Below are 7,666 nucleotides of genomic sequence, written 5' to 3'. Positions count from 1 at the left end.
TTGGGAAGTTGATCATTGAACATTGATATGAACAGGAAGGGGAGCATAACAGAAAGAGGACAGCAACAACCCTGAGGCTGGGGGACTTGTGTGGCTGCTGGTGTCACATGCTGAAGCAGAAATTGTTTTGAGATTTTGGAAGGGGAAGCAGTGCTGGTCAGTCCTGGCTGCTGTGCTGATTCAGTGGCCATGAGGATAATGCATTTTGCAGCAGAGAGGAGGCTCGTGTCTGTGCAGCTTTCAGGAGGAATTGTGCCATCACACCCCACAAACAGCAAACAGTGTCAGGTTGTGAAAGGGCTTGTGCCAGTAAGTCTCACCTGTGATGTTTTTGGCAGGCCATCTAACCAACACCCAGGGAAGGCTCACAGACTGTGATGCACTGTCTCCTCATGTTTTGCAGTCTTTGCTGGTAAAGGTAGGCTAGATATCCCTGGCTTGGCCCCTTAGAGGGATTTCTTGCCAGAACAGTGGGTCCCTGTAAGATGAAACAGAAGTCAGGCAAAGAGTAAGATATTGACATTTCCCCATGAGGTCATGTAGGATCCCAGAAGAAGCCATCCCTGAAAACCAAAGAGTCCTCAGTCACAGACTCAGAGAGGAGGTGCAGTGCATGTAAAGCTGTGAAAGTACCCCTGGAAACCCAGGCCATTCACATGGAGTATGTCCAGCTACAGAGTAGTAGAGATACTCAGGCACACACAAGGACAGTGTGGATTTAGACATTTTGGGGGCTAGACTTGAGTCCTGGATAAGCTTCAGCTTTGTTTCAACTAACTCAGCGTTGTTATTTTCTTAGTAGTGAGTACAGTGCAGAACTCTCTCCCGAAAGCTCTGGAAGCTGCTGGTCCAGTTCAGAAAGGGGGCTGGGTGTGTGGTGCTCCTCTCCAATGATTTTTACTGCACAATAGCTTTTATCCAGGTTCCAGCAGCATCCTGATGGCACCAGCGATAACAGTGTAAAAGCATTTGGCCTCTTTTGGTTTGGACAGTCATCCATGAGCACTAAGAGAGCTACCTAGAGTGAGCTATTACAGCTGATGGTCACTGCTGACCTGGGCCACATTTGATTGCTGATCCTGAGAGGAGAGGTTTCACTCTGTCATTCTTCTCCAGACATTTCTGCTCTTCCTGGAAAAAAATAATCAAGGGCATTTCTAATGGATGCAGAAAAAACAAGCAAACATATCCCCAGGCTTTTACTTCTGTGCTGGTATTGCATTGCTTCCTGTGACCCTCTCTCCTCCCAGCAATGCCTAGATTTCAGGTTGCATAGGCTGGGTGGAATATATTTTAGAACAAGACTCTATTTAGCTGTGATGTCAACTGCAGCCAACTATAAAAAGCTCAGTAATGCTCTTTGAAAGTGTAACAGCTGCTGCTCTACACAGTCCCTGGTGTATTACAGGTCCGCCCTACTTCATGTTCACACAACCAAAATAAAATACAATAGCAATCATTAAATAGTTCAAGGAATTTGGGACATAATCTCCCCAGAAACCAGGAGGAATTCAAGGTTAGACAAACTGAGTAATTTTGCATGGTTTGTTAACAGAAAGGGAGTTTTAGCTGGATTTGCAAAATTGACTTTTACCTCCCATTGACTATGCGCTATCAATGATCCCTACACAGTGACAACAGAGCAGCAAACCTTCCTGCTGAGTTCTTACATGGGGTAAGTCCATCAATAAGTTACCCAGCATATAAAACCCATTTTCATCCTTAACTGGATTTGGTAATCTATATTTAAAATAACACTGATCAGGCCAAAATTTCCCATAAAAACAGGAAAGGAAACGGTCGAATGAAATGTTATTTATTAATCTAGATGAACAGACAGAAGTGAATGACTGTGGAATTGTGCTAGCACTGCACATCCTCACAGTACTGGAAGAGGTGGTTTTGGCTGGGTCTCTGTTAAGGACAGCCTTGAAATGCTGGATGTTGTAGTAAAGTCTTTTTTTTTTCTTAAATCTGAGCAATAAACATTCAGGAGGGATCTCCGCATTTCACTCTGTGGACTTTCTTCTCTTGAGGACTTTGAAAAATCTTCCAGGCATATGTCTGCTTTACTAGAAAATGGGAAGGGTTGAGCAACCTGCCCACAATGATGTGAAAGTCAGTAAGTGGTAGAGGAAAAAGGTGAGCCTGGCTGTGCTTGCCCCCTTCCCTAGCTGCTGGCCTGCCATCTGGTGAGCTGACATTACCAGTGGCACATCCAATTCCATTGCCTGAAACCAACTGAGACAGCTCAAACAACATGAGTCCAGGAAGCAACAGCTACATAAAAAAGAAGGGAAGTTTCAGAAGAAAATCTCCTGAGTGCCCAGTTTGCTGCAGTAGTTGCTTGAAGTCCTGCTGTGCTGAGCTGTGGCTTGGCAGGGCCTGTGGTGGGGACAGCACCCTCCTGCCTTGCAGAGCCTCCAGCTCCTTTCTGCATCCTTGACAGGACTAAATAGTGCAAAGTGGCTGCAATGTTGCAGGCAGAGTGGTTTGGTTTGTAGTGCAGATAGGCCTTTGTAGTGTGGGTGGGGAGCAGGCTGTTCCAAGGGACGTGCCAGCTCCTGTGACACGGGTTTGGAGCAGCCCTGAGCTCACCAGTCTGCAGGAAATGTTTGGCTGCCAGACACGGCTGTTCCCAGAGGTGACAGGACAGTCAGGCAATGTGAGTAATGGTTTGGCACCAGCCAAAGCCATTGGGATGGAAACATGGACACCATGGGATGGGCTTGGCATGTCTCTGAGCACCAGCTGCACCCAGCTCCCAAGAAGGGATGCTTAATCCATGAGGGAATCAGAGGCACCCAGAAATGAAAGCAAGCAGTCTTCAGGCAGACAGAAAGCTTGGGAGGGAGCCAGGGAACAGCCCTGGTGCCTATCCTTCCCTGGCAGCTCTCTGGAAACCCCCTCGGGCTCCCCCACCTTGCCAGGGCTCCTGGCTGTTCATGGTGTGAGCAGGAAAAGGACCTGGCTGGGGAGGTGGTTTCTTCTATCCCCAGATACACATGCAAACACACAGTGTATGCTTGTTTAAACAAAGTGATGCTGAAGAAAGGTGACTTGTGTCAACACACAGAGACTAATTTACATGCCACAGTGTGCAGCAATATGGTGTCAGGTAAGAGCTGGCTCATTTTTCGTGTCCAGCCATGTACACATAATGGTATCACAGGGGGAGACAAGTTGCTGTGGAATTAAAGGTTGTGTTTTCTTTAACAGCACCTAGGAAACAGGATACTGGAAATCCTTGAACATTCAATAACTTCCCAGCCAGTGCCTCTAACAGTCTGCAGATTATTTAAGATTTTACTATATCCCTTGACAACTAAGAGCTCAGTTCTTTAGATGTTGAGCAGCCTCCATTCTAAATAGGGACAGCTGAAACTTTTTGCAAAGCTTTTCTCTACCTTTGTCTGAGGATTTGTGACAACCAAGTGGCTTCCACACTTCTAGAAGTGAGACTGGTAAATTATTGGCCATGAGCCCATTTGATTAAAGAAGAGAAAAAACAGTCCTGCAATCCTAGATGGGTGACAAGATGAAACTGTCTGTCTCATATAATAGCCATGGAAACCTCGGGCTCCTGGTCTGACTTCCTGGCTATGATTTTCCACAGTGACCAAATGATTTATTTAATCCTTTCACTATTTATTTGTAGTCTTGGATCTTTGAGGTGTCAGGAGGAATCATCAAGCCAACTCCTGCAACACATTAGAAGGGAACATCTTGTGCTGTATCACTGGGGAATAAAAAAAACCTACTTCCTTTCAAAACACATTTTTTTCCCCTGTAATATATTTTACAAGTTGAGGAAAACAAGCCCTTTCAAAAAATAAAATTAACTGAAAATTTGGACCCCTTTGCAATGAATGTGATCCCAAAGCTAACATCTTTTTTCTTTCACATGTGGTTATAACAATTTTTCTTCTTTGGATCTTCATGACTTTCCAGCCCTTCTGAAGGATTTTTCTCCTTAGATGGCAGTTCGAAAGATGAAAATTGTTAGCTATTTTGTTATGCATTGGGTTACTTGCCTCTAAGTAAGCATTATTCTCATCAAATCAGATAATATTGGATACTCTTACTTATTTCTGTGGGATTTGGGAGTCCTAATCAGGATCAGCCCCTTCTTGACATGACCACTTAAGCCAGGGGACTGGACTATTCTCTTAAAGTAATCAACAGTGAGATAATTACGTTTTTGCACCCAAAATGTAGTGAGGAGGGTTGGAACAAGTAGCCGCTGACCTGCAAGTGGCATTTCACACCACAGTGATAAGGTTCAACCCTCAAAGATTGCTACTGCCCTCTTTTTGGATAGAGAGGATCAGCAAGAACCAGCTGTCTGTCATGGCTAACAGGCTATGGGCACACAAGGAATTTCCTTCTCCAGGTTTTGATCTAGAAAGAAATGTCAGTTGATGATCCTAATATTAGAGCCCGTTCTTTAGCTGGAAAATGCCATTGTTTTGTTGTTGTTTAAAGGTTGCTGAAGAATTGCAGGGATGGGCATTCTGTGGAGGCCTGTAATAAAATCAACACCATGAGATATTCACCTATTTTGATCCTAAGGGCTTGTCTATACCAGAGATATGGTTTTTTTGCTGCATCTCAGTGATGCTAAAGATACACTCCTCATGCCTATGTGTGTATAGCTACACCTAAATGAGGGCTTTTATCAGCAAAAAGCCCGGTTCTTAACTCACATAACTGCACTGCTAAGGCTCCTTGACTGCAGCCCAGCTTATATAGATTCTGCAGGCAGAAGGACGCCAGAAAATTGCTCCTTTCATCATGACTGTGTTTTATCTCAGGGCCCAGTGCTGACATTCTGAGTGTTGTTAACCTCTGCTGCTTTAGGAGTGGTGTGTAGGAGCACATCACCACTGAGTCAGGCATTCAGATACTTCTCTCCTGGGAATGTTGTTCAGGAATCTAGCTGGTGAAATGTACTGACCTTGGTTAAGCTTTTCCTTTGAGAACTATTGCCCTGTTTTTCCCACACATGCCAGCCACCCAGACCCCACTTAACAAGGTACATTATGAGGTCCCCAGTGGATGACTTCATGATTACTTTAAATTATATGTTAATATGTTGTTCCCTTCTTCATTCAAAGGTTTCATTATCTTTTAGTAAAGCATGTGAATGGAAAATGATTCAGTATCTCTGTACTTAAGAGAAAAATGTGTGATGTCTTCAGCAGCAATTCCTCTCAGTCATCAGCAAGATAGGGACCAGAAGGTGTGCAAATAAACTACAGACAATTTTAGCTGAAGGGGCTGGGCCAGACTATGGATGTACTAAACATGACAGTGTTGAAGTCTAGGTTGCTGAAAAATAAGGGCTTGGCAGCTTAAGCAGATCCCCCCTGCAGTTCCTTTTGCCATCTCCCTCATTCCCACTCCTCTCCTTGCAGCCTTTCACCCTGACAATTGTACTGACTCAGTTTACAGGGCTGGGCTGTGAATCAGATCTGGGAATAAAGCCAGGAAAGAGAGAGGGAGAAGAGGTATAAAAGGAAGGAGGCTGCATTTCACTGCAAGCCAGTATTGCCACTGAAACCCCCTTGTACCAAACCACAGCCTTCTGCAATGATGGAGAGAGGAGCCACAGTTCTTCCAAAAGGAACATCCGTAAGCCAAGAGAAGGCAGAGTTAACCAGTGCAGCCCCTACACAAACTTAGCTTTGTGACTCTTGCACTACTGGGAAAGGGTGTTACTGCTTATTTCCCAAAAAGACAGCCTACTCACAGAGAGAATGGGAACTCCTGGCTCAGTAGTTTGTTCTGTGCTGTCCATTAGGAAACTGAACTGAAAAGGTTTTAGCTCAAAGTTCCCATTTTTGTTCGCTAGCCTTACTCTCCATAATCTGCTCTGATTTTATTATCCTCAATAGGAAATAAAAAGAAATGAGAGGAGAAAAAGGTGTCCAAAGACTATTGGCAGTCTGGTGAGTCCTATGTGATTCTCAGCAGCTCTGCTGTGCAGTACATTTCACTCTACAGTTGTTGCCACTGTGAGTAACTGCCAAGGTCCACAAAAGCCACAAAGGAACGGAAGTCAATAGATTTAGTCCTGCCAGCCTCTCCACTAGCAGTCCACAAATCAGAGGAGGTTGAAATTGCCTGCTGGAGTGCAGTACTACTCATACTGAACAAGGGAGATAAAAATACACTTCCTGTACTGAAAAGATGTTCATTAGAGCAGAAGAGCACAGGTAGGGAAGCAAGCTGTCGAGCGATCTGACTCTGGCAGAGCAGCAGGATGGCTGGATAGGCGTGGCTGCTCTTTAGGCTGCAGTTTGGTAGTGCAGCTGGGCTATGTACAAGCTGGTTTCTGTCTCTGTTTCCCATTTGCACTGCTTTCCTTATGTTGCATTTAGTGGCTGTGCAGCCACAGGGAGAATCTGTTCATCTGGCTGACAACCGGAGCAAACCAACCATGCCATAAAAATGAGGAGTTTTCAGCCATATCGGCCAGCTGGATCAACTCAGCCTGGAGCCACTCCATTGCTAGATCCAGTGCAAGGGAAAGGGCAGGGAACACAGCTGGGAGCAGCAGTGCAGTGCAACTACTGCTATTTGGCATTAGCTCATGGCTGTAACTGCTGTGCCCAAAGCTGCTCCCATCCTCACTACCCTGCTCCTGGCAGCATGCTCTTGTTGCTGCCAGTGGTTTCCCAGCCCCTTGGTGAGCCAGGCCTGCCCTCTGAGCCAGCAGAGAACTAACCCAGCTGCTTTAAAAGGTGAAAAGGATTGCTGAGAGGCCCAACTAGCTTAAGAACTGGCAACCAGGACGTTGATGGGAGTGTGTGATGTATGGCTGGGAGCAGGCCAGGGCTGCAGACATCTCATCAAACCTCATTGTCAATTTCACTCAAAGCAGGAGAAATAACCCCAAACAACAGCATAAAATAGTGAGCCGCAGCTGAGCAGCTTAGAACCAGCCACATGCTCTCCACTAAATAATCAGAGGAAGAGGGACAGGCTTACTGCATGCTTTTGAGAGGTGTGTTATCCTTCTGTTTGCTGAATAGAAGGAATGACGTGGATAGCGCCACGTGTCACACACACAGCCTTGCTTTCACCATAAGAGAGGCAGCAGGGGCAGCAGTTTTGCAGAGAAATCTTCTCTCTGCCTAGCATTTCCTGTGCCACTGGATAGCTTGGAGTCTCAAAGGTAGATACAATTAATTTGAAAGTACAGCCGAAAGAGAAAAGGACACAGGAGGGAAGAGGCTGGTACGTAGTACAGCACAGAAGAGGACGTGTCTGGAGCTTCAGAGCTAGGGTCAGCTGTGTGCCACCTCTGTCCTCTTTGGGGACATGTGCTGGTTGAGGTCATACCCTGCCACAGAGGTACAACTCACTTTCTGGACGTGTTTGAAAAGGGCATGCATAGGTGCTCTGAATTTACATGGTTAGAAATTATTCATCTGGCTCTTGGTTCACGGTTTTTTCTAGGCACATAGCGAAAATTTCAGTTGCTAATTGCATCAATTTCCCTGTTCTCTCTTCTGTAAAATCACTTCATTAGAGGAGTTGGTTAAATTCAGGAAGTGCTCCGATTCCTGGCCATATCTCATTTGGCAAAGACTTGTAGATAAAAGTGCTGTGCTGCTTCTCCCAGGTCCTGTGCCTGTGAAGGGCGTGCCTGTTTACACAG

The sequence above is a fragment of the Serinus canaria genome, chromosome 3 (assembly GCF_022539315.1).
Source record: "Serinus canaria isolate serCan28SL12 chromosome 3, serCan2020, whole genome shotgun sequence".
NCBI classification, from domain to species: Eukaryota; Metazoa; Chordata; class Aves; order Passeriformes; family Fringillidae; genus Serinus; species Serinus canaria.
The sequence above is the reverse complement of the archived record's forward strand: the minus strand, read 5'-3'. Positions refer to the sequence as shown.